Source organism: Palaemon carinicauda, chromosome 16 (genome assembly GCF_036898095.1).
Source record: "Palaemon carinicauda isolate YSFRI2023 chromosome 16, ASM3689809v2, whole genome shotgun sequence".
In the NCBI taxonomy this organism is placed as follows: Eukaryota; Metazoa; Arthropoda; class Malacostraca; order Decapoda; family Palaemonidae; genus Palaemon; species Palaemon carinicauda.
The window spans coordinates 101,724,972-101,744,971 of record NC_090740.1 but is presented as its reverse complement, the minus strand read 5'-3'; the positions used below and the strand labels follow the sequence as shown (position 1 = coordinate 101,744,971).

The window sequence follows — 20,000 nt, the reverse complement described above, 5'->3', positions numbered from 1 at the left end:
CCTTCTAGTCCAGCTGTTACATACGGGAGTGAGAGCAAACTGGCTCGTGAGGAGTTACGTAGGGAGGCTGACGCCAGGTAAGACGAATTATCGTTCCACTTGTATAGAGAAATGTATTGCTCTTCAGTGCCTGGCGTACAGTTTTACCCTTCCGTTAGCAGTTTAATGGATTAAGCACGGCTCAGAGTTCAACGTATCTTCTGGTACTTCACTTGAGGTGAAGTTGTTTATTTTACCAAATTTTGTTTATTTATAGATGTGTATATTGGAGTTTCATGGGTATATGTTGCGTGTTAATGTTTAGTAATCAGAGTTCCACATTTAGATTTGTATTGTAGGTAGGAGTATTAAGGTTTTCATTGTTTTCCTCTCTTACTTCCTTCTACCTTATTATTATTAGGTTATTGATTATTTTGGCTAGCCATATTTGGATCCACCCTGTTATTTTTAAGTTTTTTCTCTCTTGTAATTTTCTCATGTTTAGGGCTTAGTGTAGTAGCTTTAGGTTATTTTCTTGTGAGTTCCCGAGAACCATTATTTGTTTTCTTGAATATGTGTATAATCAAGTGTATTTATTCTCACAAGGTTGATTTAAGTTATTGTTCTACTTTATAATAAATATTGTTAAGTTTTCTTGGGTCTCTGTTTCCGTCTTTCCTTATCACTGACGTACTTTTACCGACTGCAATCCATGAGAATTTAAATATCTTAAAAGAACCTGCATTACAACCTGGTAGGTTTGCACTCGGGTGTACTTGGTGGTTTGGTTGGCAGATCGGTGCTCAGTGGATTTACCAATATTTGTTATTGTTTAGTGTTTTGCCTTACTCCCCCCCTCCCCTCATTTTGGAATCATGAAAGAATATAGTTTCGATCCAGCGGAGTTTTTGGGGTCGGCAGATTGCCTTAGGCATCTTCCGGTATTGAGTAAAGAGTGTTTGGTGAGTTGTGCTCGCTGGTTAGGTGTCCCACTTAGGGCTGTGAACACTAGGGCCCAGTTGTTGTTAGCTGTAGAGAATAAGTAGCTCAGGGTATGGCTGAAGGAGAGAATTTAGCTAGGGATTTTGACAGTGTTGATGATAGTGGTTCAGAGCGCGAGGATAGTATGATTGATGATGTGAGTGTGAATCCAGGCCTTTCTTTGTTTGAGGACCCCCCTCGTACTGGAAATATTTTTGAAGGAAATGCTAAATTGCAAGATAAAGCTAACGTGTCTACATACCCATTTGTTGTAGAAAAATCTGTCCCGGAGAATGTAGTCCCAGTGCAGCCTGTGTTGTCCCAAGAGGACTATGTATATAGATTAATTTGCAAGAGGATAGAGTTAGTGAAACTTGAGTTTGAGGAGAACGAGAAGGTGCGGAGACATGAACTAGAGATGGCTAAAGTAAATTTGGAGTTGGCTAAATTGCAAAATGTTCCTAATAAATTAAGTACTCCTTGTGGTCCATATGTCGATAAATTTAATATAGGGGCAGCTTTGACAAAAAAGATGTGCCGGAATTTTTTAAAGCATTTGAACGGGTAGCTACGAGGTTGTCTTGGCACGCCGAGATGTGGACAATCTTTATTCAGTGTAGGCTGGTGGGCAAGGCAATCAGGGTTTATAATTCTTTGGAGGAGGGCGTAGCCCGTGATTATGGTAAGTAAAGGCGTTGGTCCTCAAGGCTTATGATCTTGTCCCTGAGGCCTATCGTCTAAAATTTAGAAATTTTAGCAAGCATGCTTCCATTTCATATGTTGAGTTTGCTAGGCTCAAGGAGGAGCAATTTGATAATTGGCTGAAGAGTCGTCAGGTAGTCTCTTTCTCCTCCTTGAGGGAATTAATGTTATTGGAAGAATTTAAGAAATATTGTAGTAAAGAACTGAGGATATACTTGGAAGAGATGAAAGCAGCTAATCTAAGTAAAGCGGCTCAGATTGCCGATGAATTTATTTTAACCCATCGAGCAGGGTCCGGCAATTTTGGGTCTCAGGGTCTAGATTTCCAGTCTGCCAAGCCAAATGATGGTAATAATAAATCTAATAATGTAGCTAACAACAGGGTAAAGCATTCAGGTGTTCCAATCTATTATAAGAATGAGAAGACTCGGGGAAATATTTCTAATGGAGAGCCCTCTAGATTCTTCTCCAAAAACAGGGTAGTGTCTGGTAATATGAGCAAAGGTAATGGGACCTGTTTTTGGTGCAATAAGCCTGAATATTATCAAGCTCAGTGTAATGCCAGGAGGAGGTACCTGGAGAGAAATAATAAAAATATTGACAACCCTATATCTGTAATTACCAATAAGACTGTTCCTATTACGCCCAAGGTTGAGAATCCACTGGTAACGGAAGGTAGCAATGCAAATAGTAGTGATGACAGCAATGTAAAACCAACAAGTAATAGACCTTCATGACTCTATGATAAATATATATGGCCTGGTAGACTGGTTACGAATTCAGGAGTTCTAAAGGTAAAATTTTTACGAGACACAGGGTCAGCTCGGTCTTTAGTATTAAGGGAATCTTTAAATGGTTTAGTTGAATATTCAGGGAATTATGTGATTCTGGGAGGTTTCCCGAATACTGTGGTTTCAGCTCCATTGGTGGAAGTTGAATTATCCTTCCCTGGGTATGATGAGGTAACGGAGTTGGCTGTGGTGGAGAATCTCCCTATTCCAAATATAGATGGTATTCTAGGAAATGACATGGTAGACCATAGGGGTCTGGAATTATTCCCAATTTTGACTGTGAATGCTTGTCCTGTGACGGTGGTGACTCAGGCCTCCGCTAAGGCAGCTGATTTGATAAATGATGATGACTTAGATTCAAGTAGTTTAGAAGTAGAGTTAGAAAGGCCCGGGCCAGTAGGTAGTCCTAGCAGTACTAGTAATATCTTGCAACTTGATTGGGACCATTTAACGTTTATTGAGGCTCAGAAACAAGAGTTTGATTTTGAGTTGGGTGACACAGCCGATTTAACTAAACCGAGGTTTTGTGTAACGGAAGGTTTGTTATATCGAATTAGTCGTCCATCTACACATGATCTGAACAAAACTTCTCGAGTGGAACAAATTGTGGTTCCCACACAATTTAGGGAGTCTGTTTTGAAGTTGTCACATGATGATTCTTTTTCTGGTCACTTTGGAGTATTCAAGACTTTCAAAAGATTAGCGAAATGTTTTTGGTGGCCAGGATTGAGATCATCATTGAAACGATTTGTTAGTAATTGTGAGGTTTGTCAGGTGATGGGAAAGCCCAATCAAGTGATCCCTAAAGCACCTCTAAATCCTATTCCTGCAATTGGGGAACCTTTTGTGGAATTGGTTATAGATGTGGTGGGGCCTTTGCCTAGAACAAAGACTGGGTTTACTCATCTCCTGACCATCATGGACTGAGCTTCTAGATTTCCTGAAGCATTCCCAATGAAAAAGATCACTTCCAATGCAGTATTTGAGAAGCTCATTGAATTTTTCTCCCGATACGGACTTCCTCGTAAAATTCAGACTGACTGTGGGACGAATTTTACGAGTAAGGTATTTAGGGGTAAGTGTGCTGAACTGGCCATTCAGTGCACTACCAGCGTACTTTACCACCCAGAGAGTCAGGGGGTGGTGGAAAGATTCCACCAGACACTTAAATCAGTTTTGAAAAAATACTGCTAAGAACAAGGAGAGGATTGGGAAAAAGGACTTCCCTTTGCTCTCTTTGCCATAAGGAACCATCCAAATGCATCTACAGGTGTAGCTCCCTTTGAGCTGATCTATGGGCACAAAGTACGTGGTCCGTTGGAAATTTTCCATGAATTGTTATCATCTGGGCAGAAAGAGGAACTTAATGTGATGAAGTTTGTAGAGAATTTACGGAAAAAGTTAGCCATTGCGTGGAAATTTGTAAGAGAAAATTTGGCTTCCTCCCAAGTAATCATGAAATCAAATTTTGATAGGAAAACCAAGGTGCGATCGTTTGAGCCTGGGGAATTGGTATTGGTGTTGAGTACAGACTCAGACAATTTCCTTGAGCCAAGGTATAAGGGGCCCTGGAAGGTGTTGAGAAAATTGTCTGAAGTGAATTATGAAATTGAAGCCCCCGGGATCAAACGAAAGTGCCGGGTCTTTCATATTAATAGACTGAAATCTTATATTTCATGTGGTAGAGATCCTTTAGCTATTGTGTATGAACCTGTGTCTGTAGAAGTATTCTCTCCAGAGGATAATTTTGAGGACTTAGTTGGTCAGGTATCTTCTGATGCTCTCTTTAATAACATTCAAAATCTAGAGGTTTTGAAAAGAGAGCTGGACCATCTGGAAGTTACCCAGAAAAGGGACATTATTAATTTAATCTGTTCTTTTCCAGAAATATTTCGTAGTTCACCAGGTAGGACGAGGTTGCTTTAGCATGATGTGGATGTGGGCAGTGCTTCCCCTGTAAAGCAGAGTCCTTATCGACTAAATCCAGTGAAAAGGGACATAGTCGAGGAGGAAATAAAGTATATGCTGAAATATGACCTCATCCAACCTTCGATAAGTCCTTGGAGCTCTCCGATAGTTTTAGTTAAAAAGTCTGATGGAAAGTACAGAATGTGTGTTGATTACCGTAAAGTTAATGCCAGTACCAAAAATGACTCTTTTCCTTTGCCTTGCATTGACGACTGTCTCGATCAGATAGGGTCTGCAAAATTCATAACCAAGTTGGATTTGCTGAAAGGATATTGGCAAGTGCCCCTGTCTGATCGAGCCCGGGAAATTTCCGCATTTGTAACTCCCTTTGGGTTTTAAGAATGTAAAGTGATGCCCTTTGGGATTAAAAATGCTGCATGCACCTTTCAGAGGCTTATGAACAGTGTCATTTGTGGGTTGAAAGACACTGAGATTTATATTGATGATTTAGTTGTTCACAGCAATGATTGGCAAACTCATATAGTAAGATTGAGAAAAGTGTTTGAAGCTTTGAGGGATGCCGGTCTTGTTGTGAAATTGGGTAAGAGTAAATTTGGTAAAGCCAAAGTGTGCTATTTGGGTCATGAGGTTGGTTTGGGTCAGGTAGCCCCTAAAAACGCCAATCTCGATGTCATTTTAAATTTGAAGAGGCCGAGTAATGTAAGGGAAGTTCGGAGAGTCCTTGAAATGACGGGTTATTATAGAAGGTTTGTGCGAAACTTCTCGGACATTGCTCGGCCGCTTACTAAGTTATTGGAGAAAGGACAGAAATTTGCCTGGTCTCCTCAATGTGAGGAGTCTTTTATTAAACTCAAGCTGTTGCTGATATCAAACCCAATATTAATATCCCCTGATTTTCAGAAACCTTTCATTATCGCGGTGGATGCTAGTGATGTGGGCATTGGAGGTGTCCTCTTTCAGAGAAATGGGGCTGGAGAGGTACTTCCTGTTTCTTACTTTAGCCGTAAACTATTGGCAGCAGAGAGACGGTATTCAACTATCGAGAAGGAGGCCCTAGCCTTGGTTCGTACTTTGTTACATTTTAAACCCTATGTGACCAATTTCTCCTTCCCGATAGAGATTTGGACTGATCACAATCCTCTAGTATTCATAGAAAGGATGAAAGGGTCCAATCAGAGAATTTTGAGATGGGCTTTGCAGTTGCAGGAATTCACTCTGGTTATAAAACATATTAAGGGATCTGAGAACCGTATTCCTGATGCCCTTTCTCGTATGTAATCTTGGCTTTGGTCCCTCCCTCGCCCTTCTCGTGTCTTCATTGGGTTTGTATAAAACTATTTTTCCATAGTAAAATCTAATGGCCAGTATGGGTGTGAGTATGAGTGAGTCCTTATCTCAGAGTTTAGTTTAGATGTAGGTTTGGTTAAGTGCGTTGTGTTTGTATGTTCAACCTTAGTAAGGTCCATCAATTTTTTTTTCTATTATTTTGTACTCGTTGGAGTTATAGTTTAGCCTTTAATTTTAGATTCCCATTTTCTGATTTGGTAAGTCTTCTTCGTGAAGCTATGTGTTTTTTTTTTCTTTTTGGCATGTGTATTGTTATATTTATAACTTCTTTTCAGGTTTTGTATTTCCGTAACATTGTTAATTCCTTTTCATTTCAGCATTTTTACAGTATTTAATTTTGAAAAAAAAATGTATTCTATGTGAATATTTTGTTTTGTTTTGGGGGAGGAAGGTATTAGGTTAACGTAAAATTATTTTTTTTTTTTTATTTAAATCAGCCTTGTTTTTCTTTTTAAGTTAAAGTATTTTTGTTGTTTGTTTACTATGGTGTTAATGTTAGTTAAGTGGCTCTCCGATTGTTGGATAGTGTTTTTTGCGCCTCCTCCTCCTCCTTTGTGTATTAGTGGACTATCGTTTTAACGATTGTTATTCTTTTTACTGTGAGTGTTGATGAACGCTGGGAAGATGATGAGTGGACATGGTCGACCGGTGAATGCAGTTCGGGTCTTGACAAGCTCTCACCAACAATATTTCTCGTCTCAGCATTCCTTGTGACTTGGAGGACGACTTTGGCTATTACCTTCCTACTTCCGTTGAAGTGTTTAGCAGGTGCTTAGTCATCTGCGACTGTAGTTTCTGCCACTTGTTCCCGTCGGAGGATGTTTACGGGAATTGTGTCGACGCTGCTTCCCGACACTGGAGTTTTGCATTTGCTTGCCGTGTCCTTCTAGTCCAGCTGTTACATACGGGAGTGAGAGCAAACTGGCTCGTGAGAAGTTACGTAGGGAGGCTGATGCCAGGTAAGAAGAATTATCGTTCCACTTGTATAGAGAAATGTATTGCTCTTCAGTGCCTGGCATACAGTTTTACCCTTCCGTTAGCAGTTTAATGGATTAAGCACGGCTCAGAGTTCAACGTATCTTCTGGTACTTCACTTGAGGTGAAGTTGTATATTTTACCAAATTTTGTTTATTTATAGATGTGTATATTGGAGTTTCATAGGTATATGTTGCGTGTTAATGTTTAGTAATCAGAGTTCCACATTTAGATTTGTATTGTAGGTAGGAGTATTAAGGTTTTCATTGTTTTCCTCTCTTACTTCCTTCTACCTTATCATTATTAGGTTATTGATTATTTTGGCTAGCCGTATTTGAATCCACCCTGTTATTTTTAAGTGTTTTCTCTCTTGTAATTTTCTCATGTTTAGGGCTTAGTGTAGTAGCTTTAGGTTATTTTCTTGTGAGTTCCCGAGAACCATTATTTGTTTTCTTGAATATGTGTATAATCAAGTGTATTTAATCTCACAAGGTTGATTTAAGTTACTGTTCTACTTTATAATAAATATTGTTAAGTTTTCTTGGGTCTGTTTCCGTCTTTCCTTATCACTGACGTACTTTTACCGACTGCAATCCATGAGAATTTAAATATCTTAAAAGAACCTGCATTACAACCTGGTAGGTTGTAACACTGGTGAAGTTGAAAAGTTAAACGAATGTGCTTCATCAAAAATTCCTCGGATGGAACAACTAGGTAAGAATATCAGACGTTGGAGGCAAGCAGATTTTAATTATCCTGCAACCACACAAACAAATGTTAGGATCTCCATTCCAAGTAAATACTCTTGCTTAGACACTTTTGAAATTTTTTTTAAAGTATTATAGTGAAATCGAAGATTCAAGCAGAATATTAATATTTGCAAGTGATGAAGCACTGAGACATTTAAATGTGTACAAGACTTGGGCGGCAGACGGAACATTCTAAAAATTACTTTCAAACTAAAATTGCCGTTAGACAATTCTTTTTTAAGGAGCAAAGTTTTAAAAAGTACAGGCAACAATGATGCTGCCTTGTGGAAGGCAACATATGTCCTGGTTTAAAGCATCATTCAAGCTAATTGTTGAAAGCCAATCAAATCGCACGCCGAATTTTGTCTGTGTTGACTCAGTGGAATCCCGCCTTTAGACAGTATGATCGTCGACTGCTGACTTCAGGCTACATAAAAAATCGACTCCGTAACAAATCTATTATTCTATTATAATTCGGGAAAAAATTTTCTCTACAGAGGACTAGATTATTCCCTTCTGTATTTTATAATTGTTTTCTGGATGTTTTCTACAGGAGGTTGTCAGTAGTGTGGTAGTTTCTATTGTAATCATTTATCTGCCCAATTCGTGTTGAAACTGGCAAGCGAATTTGCTTATCTTATTGATAACTTTTAAAAAAAATAAAGGGAAACTGGGCTTAGTGTGGACAGAAGCTAGTGGCATTCAGTGAAAGTTATTGGATCATCGCAAGTCACTTACGATGTCTCGTAAAAGGGAAAATTATGTAGCACAGTTGGTATATTCCTGAAGCAGCCTCGCATATTATGATTTGTATTGTTAGACGACCCATTTAAACACTTTAAATAATATATACAGTAATCATAACAATCTGAATATAATGATTAATTATATTGGACCAAAAGTACCCCATTTACTTAAAACCTCAAATTTCGAAAGAAATATCTATAATTCAATATCACCAAAAAAGTCATAATCTGGAAATGACGTAATTGAGTGTATGGAAAATATATTCTAGTTTCTTCCAATTTTAAATAATCTACGCATTTTGGAGGCCTACTGTATGTTGTACATTTCAAATTTTGATAGAAAGTTGCATGCTGAAGTTAAACAACGATAACAAGTTTCAGAGAATTCTTACACACACCTTCCATGGTTGGCGGGTGAGCAATGCATCTTTATCTCCCTTTTTTAATAAATATTTTTTGATATGTTATCGTATATATAGCTAGTGAGTTTTGATATGTAATGCATATTATAGACTCGAGGGTTTTATTCATTTCTTTTATTCATAAAATGTATGCAAGTACCTTTTCTTTTGTTATATATCTACTTGATTTATTAACTACTACCAACTGAAGTAAAATGGACGTGTTATGAACCGCCTTAATGGTTCAACAGGTTCTTTAAAAATACTAAAAGAATTGGGACTGGAATGAACTGATGGACTGCAACAACCAAAGGGGCGGGTAAAACAGAAAATACTCAAGTACCTTAACCTAGTTTATTTTACAAAAAATATACAATAATTACAAGTATATACAATAATTACAATGAGTACAGGTATTGGGAAGCACAGAGACAAAAGATCGCTACCACAAAATCAGCTAAACTTTAAAATCACCAAATATAGTTTACTTGAAGTTAACTTACATGATAAACAATTATCAAAATTAATAAACAACAACAAACAGTAAGCAGCAGACATGAAAATTTAATAAATGAAACTTCTCATTAATATACAAATAATAAATAAGAGCCCATGCACTGGCTCTTCCAACATCCACAAACAATCCCTGATCCTCGAGGACGTCCATCGAACACTGCGGGAACTACCACGACAGTGTCGATACAGCAGCCACTTTGCTGCCACCGAAGAACAACGCTTCCAAACCATCTCGACCTCGAGGACCAGGTTGAGGACAAGTCACCACCAACTAGGAGACACTCCAAAGCTGGACCCGCCGCTCCTTCTCGACTGCATTACGAGAAACGGTCCCTCTGGCTTCCCAAACCTGACTAATTCTTGTTACCCACAACGTCACCAAAGTAAACAAGTCTCCCACCTTAACAAAAATAAAGAGGGCAGTTAAAACAAAATTGAAACTAGGTTGTTTCACAGTCAAACAACCTAACACCTCCACACTAAAAAAAAAAAAAAAAGAAAAGAAAAAAAAGAAAAAAAAAATTCAGAAACTTTTTTTTTTTCCAGATCACTCTCTAACCCACCCCCAAAGATGTCACAGAACCACCAGCCAAAACAGACCCAATCCTGGCAAGGTCGCCAATGTTATGAACCGCCTTAATGGTTCAACAGGTTCTTTAAAAATACTAAAAGAATTGGGCCTGGAATGAACTGATGGACTGCAACAACCAAAGGGGCGGGTAAAACAGAAAATACTCAAGTACCTTAACCTAGTTTATTTTATAAAAAATATACAATAATTACAAGTATATACAATAATTACAATGAGTACAGGTATTGGGAAGCACAGAGACAAAAGATCGCTACCACAAAATCAGCTAAACTTTAAAATCACCAAATATAGTTTACTTGAAGTTAACTTACATGATAAACAATTATCAAAATTAATAAACAACAACAAACAGTAAGCAGCAGACATGAAAATTTAATAAATGAAACTTCACATTAATATACAAATAAATACGAGCCCATGCACTGGCTCTTCCAACATCCACAAACAATCCCTGATCCTCGAGGACGTCCATCGAACACTGCGGGAACTACCACGACAGTGTCGATACAGCAGCTACTTTGCTGCCACCGAAGAACAACGCTTCCAAACCATCTCGACCTCGAGGACCAGGTTGAGGACAAGTCACCACCAACTAGGAGACACTCCAAAGCTGGACCCGCCGCTCCTTCTCGACTGCATTACGAGAAACGGTCCCTCTGGCTTCCCAAACCTGACTAATTCTTGTTACCCACAACGTCACCAAAGTAAACAAGTCTCCCACCTTAACAAAAATAAAGAGGGCTGTTAAAACAAAATTGAAACTAGGTTGTTTCATAATCAAACAACCTAACAGGACGGTAATATAGATGTTGCTGTGAACTGAGAATTCATACAATCCCTTAATTTTCTTATTTTTGATATGGAAAGAGAGACTTCGAAATACCTAGATAAGATATGCATTAAAATACGGTATAATTATGATTAATTTATGAGTAGCTGCTAGGTGGCTAGACAGTAAAGGTAGATGCAGCTCATGTTTACTTTGTGACATGTCGCCCTTTTCATTGAGTTCATGTATTTTTTAGTCATAACATTTCTCACAAGATGAAAATTCCAGCATTCGGCATTTAGTTACAAAAGGGGGTTTTGGAGATGGTGCCCATGAAGGTCCATATAGGTTGTAGCACAAGATAATGCCATGTGAAGTCTTGGCACTGGCTCCTGCCAGGTAGAATTAATAACGTCAAATTAAAGACTGGAACAACAAAGGTGAAAACAGTATTCAGATGTTGATCTCTCGCATCATAACAATGTTTTGGCGGCTGATGGAGAAAAACGTATAAGTTTCAAAATGGTCTTTGGTCAAATTATGCCAAAAATGTGGAAAACTTGAAAGGTGTAAGTAACAGCTACGATGTTATTGTTACAAATTACTGGGTTTGGTCTATTTCTGTTTTCATTGCAGCTACAAAACACCCCCCCCCCCAACCTTGTGTTCCCCATTCAAATTAATGATTTTTAGTTTTCAAATCCCTTTATTTTTATTCCTATTTCGTATATTAATTTGTTTGCTTCTTATAAAGGAAAACAGATTTTTTATTCATTAGGAAAGAAACATTGTGGCAATCCAAGATATTGATAAGAACTTTCCTTAAATGATCCGTCGTGAACGAAAAACCTTGTCGTTATGTTGTACAAAAGCACTTGTTTTCTATTTTATATGTTCTTCCAGAAGAATACCCCTTCCCTTTGTTAGAGTAACATTTTAGAACTATCATCATATGCTCTGGTAGCACTAATCCTTGTCCTTATGCCTATCGATTATTCTCCTTTTAAGCGTGTGGCCACCTCTACCTAATCGCCTCATTAGTAAGTAGTACATGACTAACGAGTCTGTCTTAGATCTAGTCCAGTTAGCAGCTCTTATAAAATGATGTTTAAGACCAACCTAAGTTCTAATTTTAGTACATTTAAATCTTGTTTGTTTGCTGTCTCCTTTGACATTGCGTCTTGGTAATAATTGTATGATTAGTGTTATGTGTTTACAAAGGGGTGAGAATGACAAGTGAATGTTTTTCCAGCTTGCCCATTTATCTCTTAAAACACAGTATTCATTAAGGAAGACTTCAACTTTGAATCTCTCTCTCTCTCTCTCTCTCTCTCTCTCTCTCTCTCTCTCTCTCTCTAATGAAAATCTGAAAATTATAATGTGCACTGTGTGATATAATTTGCTTTTCACAAATAATTAAACGTTAATAAATAGTCAGTAGGGAAAAAATTTTCATTGTCTGAAGTAACTTATTAACCTTACTACTTGGTTATTATGAATTCACGAATAATAGCTGCAAGCGCTCTCTTGTTGATTCACTACCTACCAGGAAGACTGGCCGTGTCATTGTTAATGCTGTTTTGAATTGACTTAAGTAATATTTCGCCGACGATAGATATCAACAAATTATGGACCAAGAACAACTATCATTCACAATTACATTAAATGGACAGCTGTTGAACAACCTAAGAGGATAGTAAACAATGCTTGAAATAGTGGTAGATTAACAGTGCTCACTTTTAAAGAGTAAAACCCTTATAAAACCTTGAAGCTGTTGTGACGAATGAAACCCGTAAAGAATTGAAATACCTCGCCCATTGTACAAACATTTCTTTGCTGAAATCGGTTTCTTATTCCATAACAATTTCCTTCCTGCACAGCCAATAATATTAGTGCATGCTGTAATGTCTGCGGTGTTCTATCACAACAGGTAACAATCTTCAAATTTGAAGGTTATCATTTTCCGCCTTTGTCCTGCCATAATGTCATTATAAACTACAAAGGATATATAGGGATAATTTTAAGCTGAAGTCATACCTTCATCAATAACTGTTTGAATTGCTATACTGCAAGGATCTTTATATATATATATATATATATATATATATATATATATATACGGTACACCCGTTTCAACATCATAACCTCACCATCTCAATATTCCTAGAAACTCTTACAATTAAATATATTACATTTTGAACAGGGTTTTGTTTTGTATTAATCAAATACTGAATATATGTTTAGCAGATGGCATGCAATGCCACCAATCCCGGATCCCGGTCTCTTGTTCGACGCTAAATGCACCAATCTGGTTTTACTGTTAGGGCTGTTACTTGGCTTTGAACAATAATAATAATAATAATAATAATAATAATAATAATAATAATAATAATAATAATAATAATAATAATAATAATAATAATATTGTATTTGAAGAGCGTCGTCGGCCTGTGTTGTTGTTTTATAGTACAGTTGGCTTCATTAAATCCGGTATACTTCATGGGAAGCTAAGGAGATATCATTGTACCGGAATTAATGAAGCCAGCTGTACCAGAAAGCTTTTGTTCCCTGGACTTCAATGGACTTCCAGGTAAGCAGTATTTAGGTATGTTTTTTCGAATTTCTTATCCTAATATCATGTAAATTTCCTCTATTCTATTCATAATAAAGGCACTTAAGATCCTCAACCATGTCATCTTCCCTTTATGCATGTCTTTAATCACTACATAACCCACTTTTTCAATTCTCTTTCCGCTCACTTACCTTATTACAAGTTTCACTGATATAGACTCAGTTCCTCTGTTTTTCCATTTCCCGTTTTATTTCTATACTATATTATTTTCTTCGGGAAAAAAATGCTTTCAAATCAGTAACACTGCATTTTGGATTGTTTCATTTGTGCTTATGGTAATGTGACTACATTTGTTTCTGGGCTCTCTTGAATCGTAGTTGACTTAATGATTTTGCTCTTAGAATTGTCATGGAGGTTATGTAAAGACTGATAAATACAAGTCTATTCGCTAGTCTTTTTCTAATACCAGAGTAAAATTTATTGTGGAGCACTATGAGCTGCCATAATCATTATTTGGAAATAATTTAGTAATTACCGTTTGCCAAACGATTTATTATAACTAACATGAACAACTCCTAGATATAGTATTTTTTTTTTTGGTGTGAGTGTTCTAAAAATTTTAAGGTAGCATATTTCTCTGGCAATGCTTTGATAACTCATCGAAAAATCATCAGAGGGATATACTGTATGTATTAAAAAATGCATTATTCTATTACACAATCCAGTGAAGCAATAAGGATAATTGATGATTATATTTACTTATGTAAATTACTTGGCTTGGGCCCGAAAGTAAGATTGCGTATTAAATCAGGTTCATGCAAATATAATTAATGAACAGAAACTCAAGGCAAGTGAAACCATGTATAAAGGCTTATATTAACAGCTTTTTCCCCCTTAATTACACTTATCATCCCACCTCATTATAAGAAACTAAGCTACATGAATATTGCAGTCTGGTCAGGTGTAATAACAAATATACCCTAGAGTAATGTTCGCTTGGAGAATCAGCACCTGAGAGTACGCAATCATTCATAGTTTCATTTTGAAACCAGTCAAAGCGACCACTCAAGTAGATATTAATGATATTATCATTGTGGAGTTTATATGTCAGCGAACAATTCACAAACATTTGAACAACAAAACTGTAAATAGGAAGACTTTGTCAGACCAAAAGACCGTGAGCATGTTGCGAGAGAGTTTCAAACAACAGCAACAAAGGAGTCTCTGTGTAAACGGTATGGTCCAACTGTTGCAATTGCGTTCGCAATCAAACAGAACACAAAGGACAGCAAACAGGAAAAGTATATAAAAAAAAAAAAAAGGTTAGAAAGTACAGAGAACTCTGGTCTTCGCTTGCTCTAAGGCATAGTACAAAGCTGCATTTTTGTACTATAAAAAAAACATTGTAATACATGAACATGATATTATTCTATTTATTGGCACTGGTTCAAACCCTAGCTTTCTTATTGTATATTTTCTTTTTTTTTACTTTTCCTATTCACATGAGTGGTATGAATGAAGGTTGATTTGGATATTTCTAGTTCAATTAATGGAAACAATATGCAGATCATCTTATCGGGGCAGGTTTAACAGGACTTTTTCAAATGATAAATATAAAGTATATCTAGTGGAGCATTGGTTAATATTCAAAATTTAAAGAGATATATTTGTACTACGTCTGTTACCGCATCTTATTTGTTTAATTGCATACCAGTCAATCACGTTATCAATTGTCCCTGATATTTTCTTTAAGAACTACGTATTTGCGTGTCTTTTATTCATTAGAATGAGTATGCTGAATGACTGACATTGAGAACAGCAATGATTATGTTAATTATTGATTGTTATCACATTAGGGAATTGAAGCTCAAAAAATTCGAGTAAGCGGGAGAGCTGTTTACTCATTTCAAAAGTGCTCCCTAGATCCAGTTGATTACAATGACACACATCCAAAAGTATTAAATATTAATGGCAATAGTGTCTCTTTTTCTCTCTTATGATAGGGGACCTTCGTATAAAAAGACAAAAATTGGTAAAATGATAATTTTTTAGTTTGATCTATATTGCTATCTTCTGTAAAATAAAGGTTAAAATCTAACGTGCATTCATATATTCAACTATCTTATTAAGCACTTTTTTTTTCTTTTTAAAGTTACATTTCTCTTTACAAAATCTCTCCATCCCACACTTATCATACTTTTTATCTTGGTCTCAAATCGTGGGGAAATACTTGATGTCTGTCCCAAGTACGTAATTGTATGTTCTTGAACAAACTCTAGATGTTTATCCATAACTATATATATATATATATATATATATATATATATATATATATATATATATATATATATATATATATATATATATATATATATATATATATATATATATATATATATATATATATAAAGTGAAAATCCACAGACTCTGACAAAAGAGTTGAAGAAAAGTTTTGGATTCAACATTAATTAATTAATTAAAGCCATACAATGGAAAATACACTTGTAAATGGATTTTATGCTATAACATCTGAAGTTACCCACACACACACAAACACACAAACATATATATATATATATATATATATATATATATATATATATATATATATATATATATATATATATATATATATATATAAACGTTTATATAAAAGTATATATATATATATATATATATATATATATATATATATATATATATATATATATATATATATATATATATATATATATATATATATATATATATATATATATATATATATATATATATATATATATATTAAATATATATATATATATATATATATATATATATATATATATATATATATATATATATATATATATATATATATATATATATATATATTAAATATATATATATATATATATATATATATATATATATATATATATATATATATATATATATATATATATATATATATATATATATGGTTATTGTTGAATACCCACTTCTAATTATTGCCTTCTCCCTTGGTTGATTGAAGTTTAGCTGTTTTTTTTATTCAACTTAATATGAACTTTGTAAGTATATTACGAACATTAAAATTATTGGGCGGTAATTTTCCAAGTTGTCTCCATTTTCGTGAATTTGCACTATTATAAAGTTTTTTCAAGTTTATTTATCATTAATCGAATGCCAAGTCCCAAACCTACCAATTAGCTACGATGGTGAAGATGGGTTGATTCCAATTCTAAGTACAGAAAAACCTGAATTTGACAGGTATATGTATAGAAGAATTGTCATTGACTTTTATCTTTCTTCGTGGCGGAGTGGTACGGTCACTGGCATACAGATATCCTGGACGAGGGTTTAAATCCCCCGCCAGTCCGATATCATAGTCTTTGGGCGGTTCCGCCTTGGGCTCTGATCCCGAGGTCGTTAAGAGAATCGAGACTTTAATGTATTAATATATATGGCTTATTTGAAATATATATATATATATATATATATATATATATAAATATATATATATATATATATATATATATATATATATATATATATATATATATATATATATATATATATATATATATATATATATATATATATATATATATATATATATATATATATATATAATTCCAGCATACATATTTTTAATAATATTAGCCTGGATAGAGTAAGCTAGAAAATAGAAAAGACACCTATTTGTGTTTCCTGTCCAGCCCATTGCTATGACCTCCTCCAATATTGAACACTAAATTCTTCACGAAATCTAAGGGAAGATGATATCTTTTGATATAAAGTGTCTTCTTAACAAAATCTTCTAGCTTTAATATTGGGAATTAAAATAATGGTTGATAACCATTAAATGGTAGAGAGAATCGCTCTCTTATATGTGATGGTCTTACAACAGGCTGCCCATGAAGCACCTTATAGGTGGGAAAATCTTTTGGGCAACAGCACTGACTGTCGGCGGCATGCCGCCAGTACTGCCGGGCTTGCCGGCATATGCCGGGCTTGCCGGCATATGCCGGGCCTGCCGGAATATGCCGGGCCCGCCGGCATATGCCGGGCCTGCTGCCACATGCCGGGCCTGCCGCCACATGCCGGACCTGCTGACATATACAGGCCTATTCTGTGCTATTGGATGCAGTTACTGCCTTCAGAATAATGGACGGCAGGTCGCCAGCAGCGGCTCTGCAGGCCGGCAGCCGAAGGATCCCTCTATCAAGTAGGACCCGTCGGCAGCCAGCGGCAAATGTCTAGACTTTGGGTGGCCAGCTGGCGGCCGACTACTTAGTTGCCGGTAGCCGGTCATAGTTTGTCTACTGTCATTGGGTCGTCGATCAGCGACACCCACGACAAGTGGCGGCAGAGCAACTACCGGGCGACAGACAACCAACATGGCCGCCGGCCCAGTATAAGGAAAGGCAGAGAAAAAGAAAGGATGGAGGAAAGCAAAGGCTCAGCCTTGCTGGCATACATCCAGAATGAGGGTTCAAGTGGCAGGGGGAATTATATTTGGGCTTCCACCCAACCATATCCCATACATATGGGCTATGGAAGGCAATCCAAGGGCGGACTGAAGAACACTAAGGAGTATGAGGGTATCTGCCGGCAGCCGGCTCAGCCGGCGGCAGACAGGGAACATCAGGCCAATTCTTCAGATTACCCATAGGGTCAAATGTAGAATGACTGTCAGGGAGGGTGATGGCTCATCCAACACAAAAGAGACAGTGGGGAGGGTGAAAGGGTCCTATAAGTAAGGTAATACCCGAAGGCACTACCTAACTTGAAGGATTTTGATCTCATAAAGTAACCTCAAGTAGGGGAAATTATTTCCTCAGGTTGGGTTAGACAGTTGAGAAAGTGGCACACAGAACACAATCTTGCAAGAGAACAGAATCTCGTACCAGAGATCCTAGGCACGAAAGAAATCATTTCTTCGGTCTAAGATCCACCAGCACAGGACACTCTGCTAGACCAAGGAAGGAAGAATTGTCATACAAAACCTCCACGAATGGTCTAGGGAGCTCTAGCCTCCTGTAAAGACAACTTAACCTGACTCTGGAAATAATTTTACTAATACAGTAAGATGCCTAACAAAGACTTATTACTCTGATGTCCCGTACTAAGCTAAAAAACCGACTCAGTAGTTAAGAGAAAGAAACGAAACACCCTAGTAAAACTTTGCCAGAACTCAGTTCACAGCAAAGCTAACTAAGGATAGCCTAGGCTAATCAAAGGGAAGGGGGATTGCTCTTAAATCTCGCTAGGAGGTGTCAGTCTCCCCTTAAAAGACAATACAAGAGCAATGGGGACATGTAAGAAAGTATACTAAAGTCCCTAGGCTAGTAGCCTAGGAGCATTGAGAATCGTTCACCAAAACTCTCTTGTATACTATCTTGGAATAAGAAAATTTTATGCAGTAATATCTTAATTGTATAAAATATTGCCTGAGCTTCAATAAAACTTTACCAGGAAGGATATATCATGCATGAAGTGTGTAGGTACCTAGGCTAGGAAGCCTAGCACTCGTGAGGCTCGATCATAAATAGCCCAATCCACGACAACAATGACATAACATAAAAATCCTTAGCTAAATTTCTAAATAGCTAAAGTTATTAAAGCAAATAATGCCAGGAAAATCGTTCTGGCTACCTAAATGTACAAGAAAAAACGACCACGTCCATGACGCCATCCTGTTGGCAACAGCTCTTGTTACGTTAATTACGATCTCAATCGAAGAGCAAAACTGGCAAGAGCTTACATTCACACAATTCAAAGATATTGCTTAGCTTTCCAGAAGCAGATGAGGCTGGTGAAGACATCATAGCGACAAATAAACTCCAAAATAGCAAGAGATAACACGGGATAACACCGGTCAACAAAGCTACTGCAAAAAGAATGGCTTCGTTGTGCCGCGCGGTGGTGATTTGGCGCACTATTTACACTACGGTAAGAGCGTCGCCTTTTTAACGACTATCCTATATTCTTGCCACTTTTCCCTTCGAAGTGAAAGCGCTATTAGGGGTGTAGATAGCTATGAGACGTGTCAAAAATACGTCTTCTGATTTTACGCGATATACCTTTTTAAATTTTACGGGATGTTCGCTCCAGGAGTTTGAATTCTGGATACCTTTGGTAAATTCTCTGGGATATATCACTGTAGTCAAATATACCTAGGAAGCTAGTATTGAAGGAACTTCCATCAGGACGACATGGCCTAAGCCGAAGAAAGTTATTATTACACTGAAAATAATATAATCACTTGTTTCACTGGGTATTAGATTTTACACAAATATTAAGTCTTGACAGCTTATGAAAATAATAATCTTTTAACACTCTAAGGTTTATACTCTTAAAGAAATTACATGAAGTAACTAATAAACTTACGAGTTTTAGCTCACATGAAGTAATCGATCTGTTAAGCAAAATGAATACAAATATTATATCTTACTTGCAGAGGCCAGTATCAAAACCGCTAAGATAATTTGTTAAGAAATACTCACTTTGATTACAAAAAGCCGTTAAAAAATTCACTTACCCTGTAAAAGAGGAAAGTGAGAAAGAGAGAGAGGGTTGATGGCTTATGACTTAAAAGGCTGGAATTCTCTATCTGCTGCATTGCATCCCAGGGACGCATATATATGAACATAGTAACTCCTAGGATATTCTAAATCAGAGATTTAGAATCGTGGGGGCTGGCTCAGTGGTGCAGGAGTTACCAACTATTGATATCGAATAGGAAAAGCAAACCTCGCTTGCAAGGCAACCCTCTTTCAGCAGCTCCGCCCACACCCGTTCTCGGAACTAAAAATAGTTAACCATAATGCTGGCGTTTTCGAGAACCTTCCAAAACACAAGGCAAATATAAGAATTGCGCATTTTTTCACAAAAATGAGGCAATACCTCATGAAAACATAAAAAAAAAATACATAATTGCTCGTTAATACCTCGTAGGGTCATAGA

At 36.5% G+C, this 20,000-nt stretch overlaps 1 pseudogene; it reads right to left on the bottom strand.

The window, feature by feature from the left end:
• LOC137655461 (piggyBac transposable element-derived protein 4-like) overlaps window positions 1-17,133 on the bottom strand; it is a 58,755-nt pseudogene extending 41,622 nt beyond the window's left edge.
• Between the last annotated feature and the right edge of the window lie 2,867 nt (window positions 17,134-20,000).